We start from the raw sequence: 24,512 nt of genomic DNA on the forward strand, positions 1-24,512 counted from the left end.
GATATCTGCCATAATAAATAACTGTACATTTTAATCTTAAGGCCTAACGACTGTCTTGAGTTTTATTAGGTATTATATTGTGCGAGCTATTTAAATAAAGTTTCAGTTGTACGATAATAAGATTGAAGATCGATATTCTCATTTGAAATATCCAAGGTATCCGGATAGTGTATTCATCGTTATATATATATAGAGATCGTGTCGCCGATCGCTGGACCGCAGCTGAAACATTACACGTTCTTACTCTGCTTTCGAGAGCTACACATATCACATTGTATAGGTTTACGAGATAACGAGGTGCGGGCATTAGTTCTAATATTTCGCGGGCTGATTTCTTCGAATATTTTGCATTTTTCTAGTCTTAGAAACGACGTAGATATTGTTGCATAACATTTGGCGCTCGTGACGGCCGTATCGCTCAGCTCCTTAACTGCTTCTCGATTGGAAAAAAAAATAGTAATTTCTTGTTTACTTAGATCTCTGGTGTTCGAGAATCGGTTTATCTATTATTTTAGGCTGGGTACGGCAAATAGCCTTAAGCGGAGTCCTCATGTTTTGATTTATTTATACTTCTGATAAGCACCGATATACGCAGCTATAAGTGTTTGGTAGATTTTGATACTTTGAAATAATAAAATGAGAGATAATTTGGTTGAAGTAGCATTATTATTCGCAGCATAGCTTTTGTCAGGTTGCACATTGGTTCGGTGAGAGGTAAGTTTTGTCCAAATTTTCTTTACAAAGCGTTTGGTTACCGGCTACGGATATCCTTGCGGCGACAGTCTCACCTGGCGCTAGTGATCTGCGAGCTTGGTTGCATGAGATCGCTTTGCTCTGTGATGTGAAGGCCAATAGATAATTTGTAACAAACGTGTATAACTAACAAATTATTAATTATATCCCTAGATTAACTGTAACTATACCACGTTGAATCACTATCTTATAAAGAAAATATTTATTATTTTATTGTTGCACTGATTTTGTTACGTTCAATGTTTTATTTTGTGTTTAAACCACCTTATTGTAAATAAATTGTATCTTACTACTTATGTTTAGTTTCATGCTGTCGAAGAATTTTATGTTGTATTTTATGGAGTAAATAAAGCATTCAATGTGGATGTACTGATAAATTTATTGGAAATAATATTGATTTGTTTAAAAAAATACAGTCTTTTTTTTGACGACTATTTGCCCTATTTATATACGTATGATTTATTTATTTTAATTATTATAATTTAGAAGAAGATATATAGAGAATTATAAATATGAATTAAAATACAATTACCATTTAAAACATAACAAAATAGCTTTGATTATTATGAATGTATTCTATTAGAAAATATAATTTACATTAAAGACATAAAAAGAACTATTTAAAAAAACTACGTTTTGACATATAAGAGAAATTACGAGAGAAATCTATCCATCTAGGTAGATTTAAAAAAAAAAATTATACAATGTAGCGTCGATAGCTTTATCTAGTGTGCACGCATACCGAATTTAACTCACGAAAATTAATGATTCACAGAACGTTGTAAAAGATATATTTTTTAAATCTGAAGTTTATGAACGACACATTTATTTAATGTGGAATGTTTGACATGGCTTTTGACTACGATCCGTCACAACTCGCTATAGAGAAACCGGGGATTAAATTGAATTTAATATTGTGTATTCTTAGGACTTATTTATACTAGCTATGTTATGTACAAAAGAGGAACTGCGAAATTTAGTTTTTCTCAACAGAATTCATAATAATAATAGAAAGCTCGATTTACAAATAGCATAATACAAAGCTTAAATTTAAATTTTATAGCATATAATTTGGATTTTAATAAATCACAAGAAATTTTCATGCCATAAAAGAATAAGCTACATTGCTTTTTAAATTAATTTAGTCAAGATAACTTTTTACGATTTGATTTGATGTTAACTTTTCCTTAAAAATGGCCGTTATATGCCGTTTGTCAGTAACCATACATAACCTACCTAGTTAAAATAAACTAACCTAGTTATTATACTTCTTACTTTTAATTAATAAAGATGCGAATGTGTACTTAATTAAATATATTATATAAAAAAATGGTATGTTAAGTCTTCTTAGTTTGATTCTAATCACGTATTATTTTTATGCGAGGAGATTAATGAAACACATATTGGATATATGATTTTATATTTTAATAAAAATCAGAGCTTCCTTAACCGGTTTCCGTATTTGTAGTCAACGATTGAAGTCCAATTGATAGTTTGTCCATGATAGATGAAATCCTGAAATTAAATTGATGAAATATTAACAACAACTATAATAAAAATCAAAATATTTTTTATTCAGATACTTTTACAAGTACTTATGAATCGTCAAGCGATACCAGTAAAAAATATATAAATAATACCAACATAATAGCCGATGTTACTCTATTAGTAAGAATACCCAGTAGAGGCCTGTCTGGGCAGCTGAAAATCAAATTATTTTTCCGAATATAATAGTTAATAATAAGCACATTATATTTTGGCCTGTTATGTTTTTGTCTCAAAGTAGTATAATTTCTATTAGATTTGGCATATAGATAAATTTATGCTCAATGTATTAATGAATTCTAAAGAAAAATCTTTATCTACAACAATGTTAAAGATTGCTTCAAATACTAGCACCCAGTTGCTTAAACTGAGTAAATCATTATTAAGGGATATGTCCTTAAATTATTGAAAGGTAACTTCTAAGAATTCGAAATTCTCTCCAACGAAGGCTTCGTTGGAGAGAATTTCGAATTCCGGTATCTTAACAATAAAAATAATTTAGTGAATAACGTGAATAATATATCTAGGTTTTTAGAAAGTGATTGTTTAATTTTAAAAGTTAATAAAATTAGGATATTATAAATATATTTCAAATAATAACTACTTCCTACGAGATTATATTTGGTTGGTTTATAGGTATAACCGCTACAATAAACAAAATTTTAATATAAAGATTAAGCATTGACTAAAGTAAAATAAGCATACTGTGATATTTTCTTATTTTATCACTCACCTTTATTTCTGCAATTAGGAATAATTTAAATTGTGAAGTTAAGACGATACTTTCACGTGGGTAACGTACTGTTAAAAACTAAAAGTACAGTTATAAGCCAATTAAGTTATTATAATAGGCATAATATGATCTACATGTAAATTTGATATTATAATTTAAAATATAACCAAATATAATTGTATAGAATTGAGCATCAAATAGTTTCCGTGAGTATAACGAGTGTCTCAAAACTTTTTAATTTCCTAAAATTATGCTGATCTTAATATTTTTTAATTTTCTTCATGTTTCAATTTAAAGGGGTTTTATTTAATGAACCACCTTACTTGTGCAAACAAAAAATAACCCTATCATTAAAATTCGAATTATTGGGTATCCATAAAGTACTCAGAGGCGTATGATTATGCTCAGGAGGCAGGGGCAGATTTGATACCTTGGCTGACTTAGGCCTCTGCCTCGAATCTCGCGGGCAGCGGGGCGGCGGCGGCGGCGGCGCGGGAGCGGCAGGATCTTACGCGTATAATCAAATGGACCGGCCCTCGAATACAGCGGTGCAGGAGCGGCGCGGGGGCGGGCAACGAGCGGTGCACTCCAGTCAAGCGGTGACCGCCCGCGTTGCGCGTCTGCATTGTAGGTATAGTGTTGTACATTTTTTTTGTGACGTATCAAAATGTCTTCGGACGTGCAAGAGCTAATTATTTCGGCAATCTTTGAGAGGACACCCATATGGAACAGCAAAGATGTGAACCATAAAAATAGAAGAATAATTAACCAATTATTAGTCGTAGAATTTGTCGGGATTTTGTCTCTGTTCTTCATAATTTCGATAAAACTCGCCATTTATTTTCCTTGCCCTATAGTAGGGATCCACTTCTTCTTTTGCCCACAATAAATCGAGCGTTAGGAATAAATTTGAATCAAAAAGATGTCGCCGTTTTTCAGACATTTCGTTCGCGAATAAAAACAAATATCTCGACAACACAACCATGAACACAACACTACACCGCTATAGTGCCGCGCGATCTGCCCGCTGGTTTGGAGAACAGGTATGCGTTGCCCGCCCTGCTGCCGCGCCGCCGCCGCCGCCGCCCCGCTGCCCGCAAAATTCGAGGCAGAGGCCTTAGGCCTTTGGATGATTCCGCCACTGTATTCCCTGTAAAGCATGAAATTTAATGATGTATAACAATTAAAGTAAAAACGAATGTCTATAAAAGATAAAAATTATCTTAATTAGTATCTTTAAGTACTGATGTTTACCATTTTTATTGGGCATCTCGATACGGGTAATTTTGATATATTTTTTCAGTTTTTAAAAGGTTACGTGTGGGGACATAGAGGGCGCGAATACTAAAAAATATCACACCAAGTATTGCTACCCTCGGCCCGGGCCTACCGGCCCTTGGGTAATCTGCCCTCGTCTGGGGAACCCTCCTTTGCATGGATCTCAACTGAAGGGCGAGCACAACTGAGTTTTGTATAATAAATTTGGTGTTCAGCACTGAAGAAAATCACCACGACGAAATTTCTACATATCTGAATAAATTCTACGGCTTACCAAATCGTACGTCTACCAACGCGCAATGGAGCAGCGAGGAGAAATAAACTTTACACCTTCTTCAAGAGAGTGGTAAGGTTTTTGTCCACTAGTGACTCTTGGTGTTACTTTACTTGGCGTTACTTCTTTACATTACATTATAAAAAACAAATATGTTTTAGGCACGCAATCTTTTAATATGCACTTGGCTTGCTTGAATTCCAGAACAGAAAAAATGATATTCAGAAACTGAAATATGATAATAGCTGTTATACCTAACTACCGTGAAATTAAAATTAATCCCGGGATATTATGATAGGAAAAAAAACTTTATATAAAAAATAATAATATCCGAAGTCAAAGCTAAGTTCTTTATTTATCAATAATTACTTTATTTATGTCATCTACACAAATATTTATTATTACAGGTATGTTAGAAAGGTATATAAATGGAACAAAGTTAAAGATTTTAGAGCAATGATTTCTCACGATTTTAAATCTGCTTTCTCTATGAGCACCGACTTCTAAACACTTTTGGGGTGAAAGTTATTCTTTTAAGCGCAGTCAATAACATTTCAGTTGGATTCGTAAAATTAATTACTGTCCATGAATAACTGCAAAAGATATATATAGCAATAACATAAAGGACCAAATAAATACTGCTTCAAGACCTTTTCAATATTATTTGTATCACGGAAACATATATACATTATTTTTAAATAAAAATGTTGTGACATAGTTGTAAACACTATGTATCCTTTGTTATCCTTTGAAATTTTAACGTTGAGGTCATACATGAACGGCTTTACTAATAGATGTTATTAAGGGGACGATTTTTTGAATATCAAATCAATGATGAATAATTGCTTAGCTAAACACAATGATAAGCATTATCGTTTAAAAATTGTGTCATCGTTGTTCAATAAAACCAAAACATATAATACACAATAATAAGACATATAAATTAATTAACAAAACATATAATTATGTACATATATTAAATGAAGTAAGTAAAAATGTGTAACTATTGTTTTTTGCCATTTCTTCTCGGTACCTTGAATATACATTCAAACTAGTTACCATTGGTCAATAAGTTTAGTAAAGAATAATTTACACGCTTAATATATTTTATTAAATAATTTATATTAATTTATTTAATATAATGTGGCAATATAACTCTCATTTACTAGATAAAAAAAAAATATAATAGTGACATGTAGATAACAAAACTTAAAAGTTTATATGTATGTATATAAAGAAAGATATGGATAATTAATTATGATAAATTTATTTTGGGAAGTATTATTTGGAATGCAAAATGGTTTTTTTTTTCAGTAACATTATCAATTTGAAGATTAAATACCTTGTTAATTTTGCTAGACGTTTATTTTAAATCAATTCTATTCCTATAATACAAGAACATATTTCGATGACTTTATTAAAAATGAATATTTATCAAAAATTGAGTTAATTATTTATAACTCGTTATACGTATTGTTTAGCTTTATAATTATATGTTATTTTATAGTCAAAATGTGATATTGTTTTCATTAAAATTTATTATTTAATAACAACAACAACAACCAGTGTTTATTTTAACAATGATTTGCAAAAAAGAATTCTTTTATTAATAACTTGAATATATTTTATATGAAGCATATGTTATAAAATATTATTACATACTAAATAATTGAATTTCAAATATAACAAAAAACATATTTTAAGAATCAATATTGCAAGTAGCCAGACATACAAGTAATATAAAACGTAAAATTGTGCTTGATTAACACAAAATTATTTTTAACAAACACAATTAAAAGTTTTAAATGACAAATGCATAATATTTATGTTTATTCTTAAAAAATTATAATACCTGTTGAAATGTTTTCTTCTTACAACTATTCCTACAATAACCTATTCACACAATAATCCCAATTTACAATTACAATCAAAATAAGTATACTAAAAACACGAAATGTAGAGAACATACAAAAATAACATAACATTTAAATATTTTGAAGCGCGTTGAAGTTGTTCACACGAGGCATATTTTTCTTTGCTTGTATATTGTAGAGATGTAGTGTTTTCAAGTGCTGGATGTTGTTCGTAGAATACACGTATAAGCGATACAAACGGACGAAGATCCCACCGACCCGTATATGTCGGCCGAGCTGGGAAGTTCGTCCGGGCGTAGCACTTGATACTGTTCTTCTTTCTTCAATCTTCTGCTTCACGACGTCATTGTCATATTATTTTTCGCGTTGACGTAAATAAATAAAATATTTTGTTTACAATGACACAAATTGCAATCTATTAGGTCTATATATCGTAATAATTACATTTTACATTAATCAACACTGCAGTATTCATCATAAAAAACATAAAAAGGTTCATATAAAATGTAACGTTTCGTAAAAACAATATTAACTTCACCTGTAATAAAGTTATAATATGTTAATGATCGTGTCTTCAGAGCGGTGAAACGGCGCGCGAGTGCCGCGCTGCCTTCCGTCGACCTTCGTTTGGCGCGAAGCGAGTGAGCGATTGTCTGAGGAGCGCGCGGCGCCGGCGTCGGCGGTGAACGAACTCACCTTGACAAATGCACCATTTGGCATTGTTCGCGGGAAAACCGGCGGCCTTGCGCACCGCGCCGCGCCACCGCCACCGCGCCGTTTCTCTCGACCAATCACGAGCCTTCGCGCCACAGCCTGCGCTCGTTTTGGCGGGAACAACTCGGCCCCTGTTGTCGGCTCACCGCTTGGCGCGAACACCTCCTCGTATGATCGTCACAGCGGTTTCAGCATGACCTTTTAACACGTAATTTGTGTCATTATTACCACAAACATGCGGGTTTAAATTCCTAAAAGTCACTCGCTACATAAACAATATTGAACACAGAAACGCGCGGGAAAACGACTCTCACGCGCATGGTAACCAACTTAATTACATTGTTTTAATTACGAAAACAAGGCGTTGCCGCTTAGGCCAATTATTCAATTAATAATAATGCGCATTTTGCCATGAATAGATAGGGGATATCTAGTCATGGTCGAGTGAATTTCACGCTGCTGAATAAGATCGAAATTTAAATAGCTGCTCTAAATATTTTTTAAATACAATTGGACTTAATTTTGACACATATATGTCATATTATTCATTTTGAAAATATAACCTATTATGAAATAGCTTGGTGCTTGGGTGCTTATATCTTCGGTTTGGAAAATAAACTATTACTTAATAAACTTTTATGCGACACCTTGTAAAGTATTTTTAAAATCGAATGTATAGTATGTTTTCATTGTATATGTTTTCATATGTTATGCTGTTTGTCTGACTCTGCCTATATTAATATACTTTTATAATAATAATTAATAAATCATGATTTTACCCTCTTACAAAAATTGTAAGCCGCTAAAATTATTTAGGGCTCCGTGTTTACTTATTATATACTTTATGAACAAAATGGCGGTGACCAGTTGGGGTGTGACGTAAGCCACGTTTTCGCAATCCGCCATTTCGTAGAAATTTGATACGGCAAAGACTCTTCAGTTTTCATTATAAAACATATAATTTTCTTCGTTGCTATTATTGTGTGTAATTATACACTCAAAATAATTGCAATATAATGCTTATGCTTTAGATGTTTACATTATTATAAGACATTAGTACCTACGTTAAATTAGTATAATACTTTTTATTGTGTTTATTTATGTCTTAAGTTTTTTATTACTCAATATAATCTAGAATATTCTGAGACAAGACAACCAAAATTGAATGCTGATACCGCCTACGATATCCGCATGTAACTAGGTCTTAATCCGATAAAATATTGAGGCATTATTATTAGAACTGTATCATTTTAGTGACGTCGTCAAAGTAAATTATTAAAACAATATTGAATATATATTTATATGACAGTTATTTTAAGACAATTTAATTAATAACAACAAAGTGTAAAAAAATGTTTTAGAATCGGGCGGATAACTAAGTAATTATGTAATTTACTTATAAAAAGTTATTTTTTTTTCAATACAATGAAAACGAAATATGGACAATAAAGTATGCATAAAAAAAGTATTACCATTATACATAAAAATAATTAAAATTGATTAATATAAAAATACATAAGCAAAATAATAAAAAATAGAGACCAAGACTACAACGTGCTACGGCGTAGCAATTTATTTTGTCATTTGCAATGAAATGTTACATAATATCTATAAATAAATTAATTCAAATTATGACAGCCATTCTATTTAAGTTCATTCAAACAAAGGCGATGTGGTCTAAAATTTTAATCTGATGAATTGTTTAAATACCACATATATACATGTTGTATCTGTTATAGATTCGATCTCGACCGACCTTAGGATTTGGTTGACTGACCTTCAAAGACTGTTTTTTTTTCGGGACTGCATTAATCAAAGTCCTTGCAAATGATGAATCTTAATACCTGCGTCCGTTTGCACACTCATAAGGTTTCTTGTATACCTCCATTAAGGAACCAAATTAAAGTAATTGTCTTTGTGTTTATTATCGGGTGACTAACCTTCCTGTGTTTATGTTAGTTGTTAAAAATATCTTTTGGCCAATAATTTAGTATCTACAAGCAACCAGCGAAATTTTCTGGTTGAATAACTTCGGTTTATATTGATTTGAGCACCTGCAGTCATATATTAATGACAAAAAGTATGTAGGTCAATTTATTATGTATCTTGTATATAATAATAATTTGTGGTATATAGGTTTGACCAATTACCATAAATGTTACCACATACACTGTATCTTTTAATAGAGAAAGTTTTAATATTATCCATTTTATGCTTTCTTTTCGTTAAATGGCGCTGCAACATAATAATAATAATAATAATATCCTGGGACATTTTTCACACACGGCCATCTGATCCCAAATTAAGCTTGTACAAAGCTTGTGCTATGGAAACCAGACAACTGATATACTACATATACTACTTTTCTTTTTGTAAATACATACTTATATAGATAATTTCACCCAGACTCAGGACAAACAGACATGTTCATGCACACAAATGTCTGTCCTGGGTGGATGTGGTGAATCGAACCCACAACCTTCGGCGTGAAAGGCAAGTGTTCTACCAACCACGCCAACCGGCTCGTCAAACGTATCTTATCATACTGTATAAAAGTAGCATAAATATTATATACATCGTAGGATAATGTCTCCCGGGTTTCGTTAATAGGTGGCTTATACATTCGATTTAAGATTATATTTATTTTAAAAAACTTAAAAAAAAATGGATTCCAGAGTATAATGAGTAAGAACATTAGTTTAACTTATTTAAATTGAATGTACAAATCTGTGTCGTACATAATATATAAGTACATATACATGTGCAACTCATTACTATTTAGTACAATACCCAAAGTCTGTCGGATTGCTTGCCGATGATGGTTTTTGTTCCGCTCCTAGCAATCACAATTTTAACGTAGGTATATAGCCTGTAATCTGTCTTAAATAAATGGATTATCTAATTAAAAAATAACAAAATTCATTGATAGTTCCTGAGGCTGGAGCTTTCAGTGTTAAACCTATTTTTTTAAATTAAATTGATTATAATTAAGAATCTATTATTTGTATATTGTAAAATAATATATTATTAAACAATAGTCTCTTAAAGAACATAACCTCAAACGTAATGAAAAATTAAAATTACCTCTGAATCGACCTCAGTTTATAAAGAAATTCATATCGAGGTCTTGGGTTGCGTGTGGCCGGACATACCTAACAAACATGTTGCTAAGCAATAAATAAAATTCTACCTCCGCTGATAGGTCGGCAAAGTGACTCACTAAAACAGGCTGCGCGGCTGCATGGCTATAAGCCCAAATATTTTTGTTTCATCTACATTTATTTACAATAACAATGTTCATGTGGTATCACCGTAGAAATTTAAAAAAAGTAATGAAAACCCTCTATATAATATGTTTTATCTAATAAGATTTCCAATTTAATTTAATAAATTATAACTTTTACACTCAACTCTTGTAGTGATGATCATAGTTATTGGTGAAAATATAGTAATCATAGACATATATTTTCATTTCAGAAATTGGTTATTATTTGGAAACAACGAAAACTATCACTGCAACATAATAAAGCAAAATCGAGCAGTGGCCGTGTAACTTCAGCGGATTGCGCCTGCGCAGGACGTGAGTCAGGTGTCGTTAACCCGATACTACGCGTCATCACAAGTTTCGCCTGTAATTATATTTTGCGTCGCTCTTTATCACATCCACATTGGCAAGTCTCGAATAATTCTTTTTTACTTCAATATGAATAAAATTCGGTACTTTGCAATTAGTAATTTTTTTATGATTGCTTGATAATAATATGATCTTTATAATGGTTTAAATACTTTACGAACAAAAATAAACACGATCCAATAAAAATAATCTAAATTTTCGATTTAAATAACAATAATTGTATCAATATATCTCTGGCAGTTCTTTTAAAAATAAGTGATGAATTGAAAATTTAAATTAATGTGTTTTAATAAGCTAGAAGTCGATTTTGATTTTTGACAAAGATATTAAAACCACTTTTTGCATTAAAGGTGCGCAAGATTTTTAAATATATAATTTTTGTTTCGATCATAATAAACTTTCTTTATAAATATTTTTTAATTCAGTAGGCTTATCATAATAATTATTAATTTTCAATTTTATATTATTATATTTTTGCTGTTACAAGGACACATATAATATAATGGTAAGTGAAAAACTAATAACGTAATATTTAAATCTGTAATTTACTAATGGTGAAACAGTTAAATTTCGATATTAGGATGCAGATTGAAAATCGATTTAAATCAATTAATCGTATTCAAGATGGATTTAAATTTGCGTTCGTTGATATAATATTATTTTTCATTTATATATATATCTCAAGATGGCTGAGGATTATAAATGAACTAAAAAAATATTTATATTGAAATCGTTTGTTGAAGTATGACATTAGTTACATTTTAGAGATAAAAGAAAAACATATATGATTTTAATAATCAAAGAAATAATATATGCATGAAGTCGTAAATTATTCATTTTGTAACTAACAATAATTACATTAATTATATTTTGTTATAAAATATGTTAGAGCTGTAACTGAAGAGTTAAATAATATGGAAAAAATGTTAAATCTAATTAATAGTTTCGCTGAAATAAATCTAGATTAACAACTCGAATTAATCTATCTTTATATTCGATTTATGTATTTATTTTATTTTCTCTGTAATGTAGATGACATTAAGTTGATTCTTATACCAATTAAAATTTCTAATGTCCTAGTTAATATGTCAAACTTGTGTTCGTTCCTGAATTATTGAATTATATTATAACTTCCTAGAATGTTAAGAAAAAAATAAGTTAATTCAATGGGTATTAATATTCGGTGTACTCAACTCTTGGTTAAAATATAATTATCAATGCATATCTATTAGACTTGCATCCGGTAATATGAGTCAGCGTTTGAAGAATTGTTTTAACTTCATTGTAAATAGTTTCTTCAGCTTGACTAACTTATTTCCGATTATATGAATCGACTTAATATTTTTTTTATAATTTAGAAGACACGAAATCACATTAACTTTTTGCAGTATTATATACTATTTATTACTTTTATTTACTGAGAGTCATAAAGCAGAAACGTCAAATATAAGGACAACAATTTTAGTTACAAAAAATTAATACAAGATGACGACGAAAAACAATAGCGGTAACATGACCGTTGGATCATATTTTGTTTTATTAAATAGTACCAATATAAATGTATATTATATAGACAATATCATGAATCAACGTTTTCATTTAGATATTATGTTTCATAATTTCTATTCACCATTTTATTCAAAGTTGGTAGGTAGCTATCATTTTGACATATTAGTTTAGCATGATGAACGTAATATTCCTTTATTAAACATAATTTAAATTGAAATATGATTCAATTGTAAATTTATTCTACCAGTTAAATATATTTTTTATTTTGTTCTAAGTATTCGAAGTTTTAATCGCTTAGAAGTATAAATATACATTACTTATATAGTAAATTTATTTCATAAATCACATTTTTTCTATTTGTCAGAGATGTAAAGTCAGAAAAAGAACATGGTTGCTGCTGTTATTTTAACAACATTACTAATTTACTATTTTATAAGGAAAATAAAAATTATATTTTAATTAGACTGTAGTTAATGATTAGTATAAATAGAATGTTGCTTTTAATTTATTTGTAAATAACGATAGATATGACTTGTGCGTCAACTATTGTATGTTGACGGTACTAAGTTTATAACCTTCATGCAAGCGTCAACAACAACTGCACAGTCTCAATTAAATCAGATGAGGTTAACAGTACCTAGATTAACAGTAAACAGTGTTCGAATTTATACTTTTATCTTATAAATTAACGCCTTAACGATATTCGTTACAACATAACGTACTATTAACTAAGCGGGACAAATATTTAGAATTAACTAGATAAACATAGATGAATAGAAACAGAAAAAGTTGCATGTGTACCTAGTAACACTTGAGCGGACATTGTTTGTAATCGCTCAGTTTTCGGAACCCTCTGTACATAACAGTGACCTTTGACGATGTCCATGTCCTTCCGTTTATTCAACCGATACTTAACATTCAAGACACGCTTTGGTGGTGATTGAGTCAAATCATTTTGAATGCTCTGGTCGTAGGGACGTGACGTTATGGTTTTTATGAAAATATTATTATCACTTTCGTTTCAATGGGTTTCGTCTTTCGTTGTGTTACAAAGAATCAAAATGTATCCATTCAAAACATATACAAATTTGTTTGAATAAAATTACAATGATTTCAAATTATACAGTTTTTCTAGTGTATACTTATTTTCTAATAGCTTAAAAGCAGCAACAGCCTGTTAATGTCCCACTGCTGGGCTAAGGCCTCCTCTCCCTTTTGAGGAGAAGGTTTGGAGTTTATTCCTAATAGCTTACCTACAATAATTTCTTACATCAATATTCTATTGACCTTATTTGGTAAAGAATACTTGAGGCATTTAACTTATCACTCAAATAAAGAGTTAAATATGATAAGAGAAACTAAAATATGAAATAAAAAAACAGATGTCAAGTATCATATTGTTAATATAAATTACTATCATTGCAACATAATTAAGTTAAATAGTTTCCGTAATTAAAAAAATATAGTACATATCAGAATAAGTTTATATATACTAATGTTTTTACAATCTATGTAAAATGCTATTATACTTACAGCGATAGCATTATGTCTCATTCGGTATTTGTAATTTCCACCAAACTCATCTGTAAGAAAAAAAACCGTACTAACTCAATAAGTTTAGAATAATACTTTGAAAATAGTTTTAATGAATACAATTTCTATTCAATAATCACAATATCGTAATAATTAATCAAGAAACGGTTTTAGTTTTATCAATTATCTCTTGAATTTATTGTGACCGATAAGGTAGAGCTGAGATTAACACGGGCGTTATTCGTATAATCGGTAAAGATTCTATAATCGCCGTTTTTATAAACATTAATCATAATCTTATGGAAAAACAAACAATATTGGTTGAGCATAGGCTCAAGAATAGTCTTGATATTAATGTCTAATTGGAGTTTTTCCTGGAAATGATGACGGGCAGCGCGTTCGCATCAGAGTCAATTTGATCATAAAACTGAATAATATTATGATGTCACCTGAATGATGTACTCGTATTAGTAATCGTGTTTTTTTCTTATTTACTAACTATGTTTTGCTTTTGTATGTTTCTTGGTGATATTTTGTTTTATTTTGCTTTAATATTTTTTATGAAGCCCTAAAGATTAGTAAGTTTTTCTTACATGATGACAAGAAAAGTGTTAACATCAGCTACCCCACGAACTGTGTATGAAAATCAACAATATGAATTTATAAAAAGGTGACAAATTCGTTGGGTCCGTAAAATTTGAAGTCGTCTCGCAAACAGTTTAACTCTCAGTATAGCACGTCACTTCAGATTTGCTCATTCTCAATATCATTAGATTAGACAAGAGTCAGACAAAGAATTAATAAAAATATTCTTTTTTAATGCAGAAGAACTCTTCATAATGGTGGAAATAAAGATGACGAAAAATCCTTGTCCAGAATCTTATATACTTATATTGTAATATTAATATTACTTTATTTTTATACATTAGATAAAGAAAGTATAATTTTGGTTTTTGATTGTATTTGTTTATATATATTTGCTTTCTATATTGTGTTCAAGGCAATGTTGGGTTGCAAGCGAAATTTATTTATAAATTATATTAACCTAACACTACACTAAAATTCAATCTAACATTTCAATCCAACATTATATGTATATTATAATCTTTATTTGGTACATTTTGCATGAAAAATTATGTTTATTAGTAACCCATACGCAGTTATTATACTGGTAAATATAAAATCTGTGCATTCTCATTTTTTACTCACAAGTCATAGTCATAAATACACAACTTCATAGATCCCACAGTTGGCGGTATATATAATTGACGTTGTAAGAAGTGAATTATTCTTCTTGCAGTGTCAGTTGTTTATAGGGGAAGGTTACTACTTAACACCAGGTCATCGAATTATTCGTCTGTTTTCTTAAAATTAATTCATTGGAAACCGATTTATAAGTACGTAGGTACTTACTAATTAAAATGTGAAATTAATAACAGTAACGAAATATACTTAAAAATATCGAAGTTGCATTTCAATTCACTTAAAGCATTTATTTATAAAATTCTATTGTTAAGATTGAATATCGAAATATTTTTTATCTGATTTCCTGCAATACATTATCAATAACACACAAATATATAACAGTAGTTGATATATTTGAAATATACTTAAAAATATCGAATTATTCGGAGTTCCGTTTGAATTCACTTTAAGCGTTTATTTATAAAATTCTATTAATAGACAAACAGTCATACAACGACGATAGCAACTAGGTGTATGAGCTCTTATAAGATAAATCCATTTATAATAAATTGTACGTTCGTATCTATTCTTACGAGGTTGCAAATGGCTGCGTGGTTCTGGCAAGTGGCACATGATTAAATACATGTTAAATTGTTGTTTATTCATTTACCATATTCAGAATAATCAAGGTTCTATGAACAAACAGAATGTCATTTTTATACCCGATAAACATATTTTTATCTATCTACAAATACAGCCGAATCGTAAGCGACTTAAGTCAATAAATATATTTTTAAATGTAACCTTAGATTAAGCAGAATGCAAAATATTAAAAAAAAATGCAATTTACTTACGCATCGCGCTGAAACGAATTAATATTTTTGCCATAAAACATTATGTCGATATGTTCAATAAAACTGATCGGTTTAGTCGAAAAGAAATGTTGCCAGAACGCAAACTTGTGTTTTTTCAAAGCATACTGAATATACTTTGGCATCTCTATAATAACAATTAAAATACCGATGACAATAATGATCGCTGAGACAACGGTTATCATTGCATCACAGTGACCAGCTGAGGAACAGGTTCGGGCTACATTCCTGAGGGAACGCCAACTCGCCGCATCGCGATGTAAGCTAATTACCCATCGCTATACAATGTAGTCACCAATATCTTTTACCGAATTTCTTACTCGATAAGGACTTTTATTTTTTACTTAATAAAATTTCCTTAATGCTTAAAATTTGCTCAGGTTGAATATGATTTTGAAATATTTTGTCGTATATAATAATATAGTACAACACGGCACTTATAAATAACATTTATAATATATAATACAATTTACTCGTACATCTTAGTACTAATTGTACCAGGTGTTTGATCAGTCATGTTATAGAAAGTAAACAGCTCACTGACTTGCATCGTTAGACTCAAGCTGTAACATTTCTTATAATAGCAGCAGGTGGCTTTTCCTAATACTGGGGCATTTATACTGAACGTATTCAGTTGCGTAGCCAAGACTTTAAACAAGAAAAATCTAGAAATGAATTGACAAAAAATGAGATCCATCTACTTATTACAACGCCTATTTTATAATACATATTTAGCACAGTTAGTGTACAATAACAAAATATATATACAACTTATATGTGGCTCATCATGTTTAATGGCTTCATGAATTCATAGTAAATAAGGCATAATTTATTACATCATGGATTAGGAAATTCGATATTGCTTTAAAAAATGACAAGTTTATGTGTATTTTATAACTTTATAAGAACCGGTTTTGTACATGACATATTTTTGGAATATCTTATTTAAAGATTTTAAAACAAAGGATAATTATAGCTGTATACAATAATATGGTAAATATTTCACATGACCTATTATCTATATAAGTATGTATTTACAAAAGAAAAGCAGTATATGTAGTATATCAGTTGTCTGGTTTCCATAGTACAAGCTCTGCTTAATTTGGGAACAGATAGCCGTGTGTGAATAATGTCCCAGGATATCATTATTATTATAAAGTATTTTGTATACATTAATATATTTATAATATGTTTTAATACTTTGATGGGGATGATTTTTTTAATAATTTTATATCGTGATACTTATTTTTACTGATTAATTTTACATAACATATTAAAAAAATATGTTTAAGTTAAATATAAAATGAATAATAATAAAGCCACAAGCAGATGCACGCTTATGAATGCTTTTAAATTTATTATCTATGTTTTTATTCATTTAAATTATTACTTTGTTTGTTTCCAACTGCTAAATGTTTATCATCGATGAATGATACTTAATACGTATAACATTAGATAATTTATTTGATTGCATTATATTTATTTAATGGTAACGCATTTTATTTTAATCTTTAGTTCAAAGGCCCAATTAAGATTCTCAACATATAAATGATAAGATTGAATATCAAAATATTTTTATCTGATTTCCTGCAAAACATTATCTATAGAACACATAAATATATAACACTAGTTGATAAAAATAATTTTTCTAGATATCATATTAACAGAATATGCGATGAAAGTTATAAAAATAGGTACAAATACTTTAAATTTATACAGGTAGGTTTTGCGTAATAATTGTTATTTGTATTCGAACTATGATGGTTAGGCTAAAAGAGATAGATTATTCTGAGCCGGTTATTATTCTAAATATTTTTATAGTTAAGCAAATATAATCGATATTAAAATTTATATTAGATAATACATATATCAATAACTGTGTGAGTTCGGTAATATTTTCATTTCTTCAAACCCTGTAAAATATTATATAACTTGAGATTTATTTAATCTTTTTGTTATGCCAAAAATATATAAATACAAAGTTATACAAAGTTTTTAGGCTACTGCTGTAGATAAACTTGTATTATGATGTAATATATTAATGTAATGTATATTTAAATGAAATAATATTTTACTATATTTCAACCGGTTGGTACAAAGATAAGTAATAGATTTGATTAGTCACCTAGTTTCTTTATCTGCATGATTACTTGTATTGATAATAGCGTTGAAAAAAGTTTTGAAATGGTGCCAATTTTTTCCGGAAAATGTAATAATGAGATGTGCAAAGTTTAACACATTCCGATCTAAATATACGTGTGACGGTGTCAGCGATGACGCGGTGTTGCTGACGCAGCGCCCACGTCAGCGCTCACGGCTCAGCAGCCAGCACCCACTGAATCACGCGCTCCAATGCTGCGGCCGCGTCGCTTAGTCGGCCTAGCTCAAATACTTGAATTTAAATATACAACTCTAAATTAGTATAGTAAAGGCTATATGAGTGTTGAGAGCCAAGATTGCCTAGTCCATAAACATGTGGATCTTAATCGAAAAATCGCGGGTTAAAATCCGGGCAAGCACTACTGAGTTTTATATTTAATTTGTGTTTATTATTAATCTTGTGTTCGGGGTGACTGAAATATTTTAAAGAAACCAACATTATATACATATATATAAAACTATACACAACATCATTGTAAGGTTACATTTATCCATTCAGTTCAAAAATATAGTTTCTAAAAATATGAGGAAGCTTGTATTAAAAGATTTGAGAAACTTTAGCGTTGTTTGGGACTTGGGTGTAATGACGCGTATGCCTTCATAATATACAAGAGAAAGATATACGTGGGCGTGATGTTTCCTGTAGATATATCCGGATTTCAACACTAAAATGTTAAATGCGTTGAATACAAAGTGTTGTGTTGTATAAATACAATTTTTTAATTAAAAATATATTAAATTAGACAATCCTTTATTTAAGGGTAATATATATATATATATAAAATAAACTGATTTTAATTAAAAGCGTCGTTATTCCGACTATAATATTATCAAGTATGGTTTGTTACGCTTTCACAAATCAAATGTATTTTATTTAAGCAAGCTTTACAAAAAAGCTGTTTTGAATCGTCAATATTTTAACTCTACTCTTAATTATTCAACCGATCATCTTGAAATTTTGCAAACATCCATATTTGTGGAAATAATTTTAATTTGTAATTTTATAATGTATACATACATTATAAAAATTAAACTTCTATTAAAATAGTTTCAATATAAAAATAAAAATGTTACGTAAAGATCAATTTATATAAAGTTGACCAAAGAAACATTCAATAAGAAACGTTGAATAATTTATAAGTTCTCTGGTACAATAAATAATGTAGTCAGTGTCAGCGCACTTGATTCTCGTCACAGCAGGTTATAAAAGAGCAAACTGCCTTCACTATCTTTATCTGATAACCTATTATACTCGACGAAAGAAAATTAATAAGCTGATAACGTACTTAAATATCCAATCCGACGGGAATTGACGGCAGCTCTTCACACAACAGTCTACTTGTTTTATTCAGAAGTTTTTTTCTATAAATGAAACAGTTTCGATACTCGTTAATATTTTTAGTTGAAATGAAATTAAAATATAAAGTAAACGTAAAGGTAACTTGAGAATGTGAATGGAAACGCTGTTAGGTATATTCTAGATCCGTTTTTCGAGCTGTTGGAAACGTCCGTAAAAAAGCGTTCGTATTCGGTATAATGATAAAATCACAGATTAGTAAACATTACATTATTTGCAAAATTTATTTTGAATTAAGTATTTTGTTACCTGGACGAATAAATTACTTTCATATATTTATATTTATAATTTTTTGACAAATTCGTACTTAGATCACAATTATTAATTAATATTAAAAAGACAGGTCTCACCATAATTTATGTTAAATGACGTTTGATTATAAATTGATTCGAGTGATTTTTTTCATAAATTAAAATCCGGTTCTAATGTGTTATAAATTGTTTTATATGGTAGTGACTAGCGAATGATTTGTGGTCAATTAATAATGTGTTGTTTTAAAATCACTTAACTAAATTTGTGTTAATAAGCTACTGTTTTTTTATCAAAACTTTTATGTAACCTTTCACACACTTTATTTACACGAAAAGTGCAATCATCCTGTGTTAATATCTACCTATACCTAGAACAAATATAACATTTAATATATATATGGTCTTGTTTTCTGCAATCAATTAATTTAATTAATTTTCAATCTTTCTTAATGAATATTTAGTTATAATAATAAAACCAACTTGTGAATAAAATGTAAATTATTATTTTTGTTCCCTCAGTTATGGTGCCCGGCGAGCGACAAACCGGCTCTGTGACTCATTCATTTTGAGTTCGGACATAGCACCTAGCCTCCCAGCCTCCCACTCTATCCTTTATAGAAATCGCAATCTTCTTGGTTAACACTTTAAATCTTAAAAATAGAAAACATTGAATGCGTTAGTACTATAATTTATGTTAAATTACCAATTGGGTATTGACCTTTTTTAGATTTTAGAAGAAATTAATTTAGTAGAGATGTGTAATATGACTTGCTGATGCATGTTTACTATTTAAGAAAACTTTGAAAAAAGTTATCAATTTCTAATATACTACATAGGTAGAAGTGTTATAAGAAAGAATATCTTATTCTCTATCGTTATAATTTAATTTCAATCAATTATTCAATCATTACAAGGGTGCAATTAGGTTAACCTTAATTTCTTTAAATAATTACATTTAACCAATGTCTGACCTTTTGTATGTTTTGTACAAAAGGTCAGACATTGGTTCTGGAATATGTATCGGATGACTAATCGTCGCTAGGCATTAGCTCGACAAGTCTCGACTTGAAAGCAAGGCAAGCGCCCTCGCACGATAACCTCTGCCCGTTTATATGGCATGAGGCACCTTACATCGCTAATGCGCTCAAAAACGGATTCACTTTGTCCAATGTAAATACTCATCATTCATCAATTTTGATTGAGTTTTAATTTTAACTAATATAATGTTTACGATTTTTATGAAATATTCGGCTGGTATAAATCAGTCGGTAGGTATTTTTTTGTTTCGTTCTTTGACGCTTTTCAAATCGAAATCAAATTTGTATTATCACAGTTTTTTTTTACGAAATGCACTCGCGAATAATGATTATCTATAGATCTATTTTATTTAACACTTACAGGACAACTATGTTTGTTATTCTAAGTTAAATATATTTGCTACAGAATAAGCAATATGTTATACTTGTCTTATGATTAATATTCAGCAAAATATTCAAACAAACTTTCTGAATTTGGCTTGTTTTAGAAGTGTAGATTTAATTAATTTCATAGAGATCCTAGAATATTGCAATATAACTTTTAAAGATTTGTGAAAAAACTAATTAGAACACTGTAGCAAATCCTGAATAATATTTTAAAATATAAAGTATAATAAGCTAAACTAAAGATTGTCAATCAAAAGATAATATAATTCGTAATTTTATCATAAAAGGTTTTTTAATTCCTAAAATGCATTATTTCTTTTGAAAATCGCGCTTATCTATCAGCCCTTTATGCGTGTGATCAGCCGTCTGATACGAATCTAAATTGTCATAAACAGGGGGAACACATTTTATAAATTAAGCTTTTGAAGTTATATAGATAATTATAAATAGGTAATATGTTATAATTTCATCATAAACTATGTCATCAAATTAATTTTACTAATTAACTTGAAAAAAAAAAACAAAACAAAAAACATTTACTGGTGGTAGGGCTTTGTGCAAGCTCGTCTGGGTAGGTACCACCCACTCATCAGATATTCTACCGCAAAACAGCAATACTTGATATTGTTGTGTTCCGGTTTGAAGGGTGAGTGAGCCAGTGTAATTACAGGCACAAGGGACATAAAATCTTAGTTCCCAAGGTTGGTGGCGCATTGGCTATAAGCGATGGTTGACATTTCTTACAATGCCAATGTCTAAGGGCGTTTGGTGACCACTTACCATCAGGTGGCCCATATGCTCGTCCACCTTCCTATTTTATATAAAAAAAAAGAAAATTTATCTGTGAATTTGTGTTAAATTTATATAATAATGGGATTGATTTGTCTATTTTAAAGTTTTTAAGGGTCGATATATAAAATACAAAAAATATTACTAAGATAGTAATATTACTAAGAAATAATAAATAATATTACTAAAAAATATTACTAAGATAGTAATATTTTTGGAACGATATATATATTTAAGAATATTGATTAAATAAATGTGAGCGAACTTCAACGTTCATTGTCAACATATGTACAACAAACAAAAGTGATATAATAGGTGCCAATGCTTTATAGAAGAAAAAAAAAATTTTTTTACTGGATTGCATTGAAGATTCTTCCATAAAAGCTAATAATATTAAAATTAACATTTGAATTGTTTTTACTCAGAAGTAACAGTATAATGTATACATTATAATATAAATGATTAATGGTATTTATACTTCTTGCCGATTGAATGAAGCGTTTTCATTTAAATTTTATGTTTGTAAGTATTGTAAATAATAATGTATTCTGCAACACTTTTAAATAGGTAGATTGAATTCCAAATCACCTACTAGTTTGAAGTATTGAGGATGAAGAAAAAAACGTGTTGAGGCCGTATAATGACCTCTGGCTAAACGCAAGCAAGTGCTCGGCAAAACAGGAATGGACATGTCTCTGAATCAGTCATTAGCAACATACAGAGACAACGTTCGAGTCGTACATACCTACACAATAAAATTATTTAAACTAAACAATTATTATAAATGGAAGAAAAGAAAAAATGTTTAAAAGACCGATAAGAAAGTACCATAAAAATAATATATTCATTGCTGCGAAAATACTGTATATTTTGAAAATATTTCATAAAACGTAATTTATAATTTTTTCATGACATAGACGCATGCATTTTAATTTTTTACATGCCATAGCAAAAAAGTATTGTAGTTATGAGTGCTCATCGTTTTACTTGGAATTAGCGTTGTTCTTATCAGTGACATTGCCACAAAGTTCAGCGATCGACCGACGGCGGCGGCGGTGGCGGCGCGGGCGGCTGCGACGCGCAATCGCGACTGACGTCACATGCATGATACGTGTAATATCCTATACATACATTGCACGGAACATAGACATCTCATCTCCCTCTCTCAGGAAGATTGCTAAAATTATGCTCTTCGTATAGAAATACGACACTAATAACTCCTTTCTGGGCTTCCAATAAAAAATCATATATCTTCCGTCATCACCAATATGAAGATTTTATTAATAAATAACTTTATTTGCCAAACAATCTAAGTCATAGAATAATTTTGTTCATATTTCCATCACCGTCATCACATCATATTAGCATAGTCAAGTTACATTACGACATAGGTTATTTGATTCGAATCAAATTTCTGTCCAAGTGACGACAACGCCGAGCACTAATGTAATTATTATAATTTTATTGAAGTAGAGTCGGTGTCATTGTCTATACTAGAGCGAGGGAATTGTGTTTAGGTATATGACGGACGGCATGCTTGCGTCAGAGGAAACGCTTCTTTTTAACGACTGAGCGAAGACCAGAGTGAGACGGAAAAAAGAGAAGCGGAACTACTCGTCCGTCTGTCAATGTGGCGACAATGCTGTGCTATTTGTGTTAAACGAGCGATTTATTTCAGTCGGTCGTGGCGTGAATGTCCGCAACGGAATTTCGGCCGTGAGGAATCTGATTCCGTTAGCTTGCTGCGAGCGCGAGAGCGCCGCTGGTACAGCGCAGCCGACGGCAGCCCGGGAGCACCGCGCGGCGTGGCGACAGGCTAGATACTTGTTGCCGGGCAGACGTCGCTCCGCCGTCGCAGTCGCCTCGACCGACATGCTGACACGCCGACACGGCCCTCTCCACTGTCATTATTTGCACAAAAGGAAAATTCGAGATGCGGCTGACTCATCACCTTGTCCACAAACGTCGATGTCACATTTTACATGGCAACACAATAATCATTTAATAAATCAAGGTGTTTCGATTTAACGCTAATATTTTTTTTTGTTGTAAAATATGACCATGCACTTTTTGTGTCCTTCTTACCTTGAAAGGTCAACCACCAGGACGATCTAGCGTTGGCACATGACCGGCGCTCCGGCCAGTGCTCACTCACTGCATTGTACACGGCAATATCCAATGCACAACACACTATAACGATAGCGAATAGAATCTCACGAGAGCGCGGCGTGTCGAGCCAAGCGCATACGTCAACCAAGCTGTCGCGCGCTCACGGAACTGACTGCGCTGGCGCTCCATTTGGGTCACTGTCATACTGTGGAGGGGCGGACATACGTTCGCCTCTGAAATATTGGCGTCTCGCGAATATGTTTCATCGACGCGGGCGTTTTCCCTATCTGACGTTCACCAATGTGCTTGCGCCGTTCAATCTAGTTCGCGATTTTTGGCGGTCGACGCCACTTCGCTTAAAGCCTCATGACGTGACGTCTTATTGCTCCACAATTGCTCTAAGTAAACCTCTAAGGGGAAACCTATTATATGCTTGCAATACTTTTTTATATTAAAATATGCAGTAGTATCACAAAAATTACTACCTTTACTTGTATTACAATTTGTACTAAATATTA

The 24,512-nt window shown here is 30.7% G+C and overlaps 1 long non-coding RNA gene across 3 annotated transcripts; it reads right to left on the bottom strand.

The window, feature by feature from the left end:
* Window positions 1-2,156: 2,156 nt before the first annotated feature.
* On the bottom strand, window positions 2,157-24,299 carry LOC126773633 (uncharacterized). Of its 3 annotated transcripts, none has more exons than XR_007669754.1 (4): window positions 23,971-24,299; window positions 13,848-13,897; window positions 6,996-7,369; window positions 2,157-2,268 (listed from the first exon to the last, which is right to left on the bottom strand). It is a non-coding gene; the product is annotated as an uncharacterized LOC126773633 (long non-coding RNA). The 3 variants fall into 3 exon arrangements; XR_007669753.1 differs by having other exon boundaries at window positions 7,154-7,369; window positions 23,971-24,290; XR_007669752.1 differs by lacking the exon at window positions 13,848-13,897 and having other exon boundaries at window positions 7,154-7,369; window positions 23,971-24,279.
* Window positions 24,300-24,512: the final 213 nt, after the last annotated feature.

This window comes from Nymphalis io, chromosome 15 (genome assembly GCF_905147045.1).
Source record: "Nymphalis io chromosome 15, ilAglIoxx1.1, whole genome shotgun sequence".
Classification (NCBI taxonomy): Eukaryota; Metazoa; Arthropoda; class Insecta; order Lepidoptera; family Nymphalidae; genus Nymphalis; species Nymphalis io.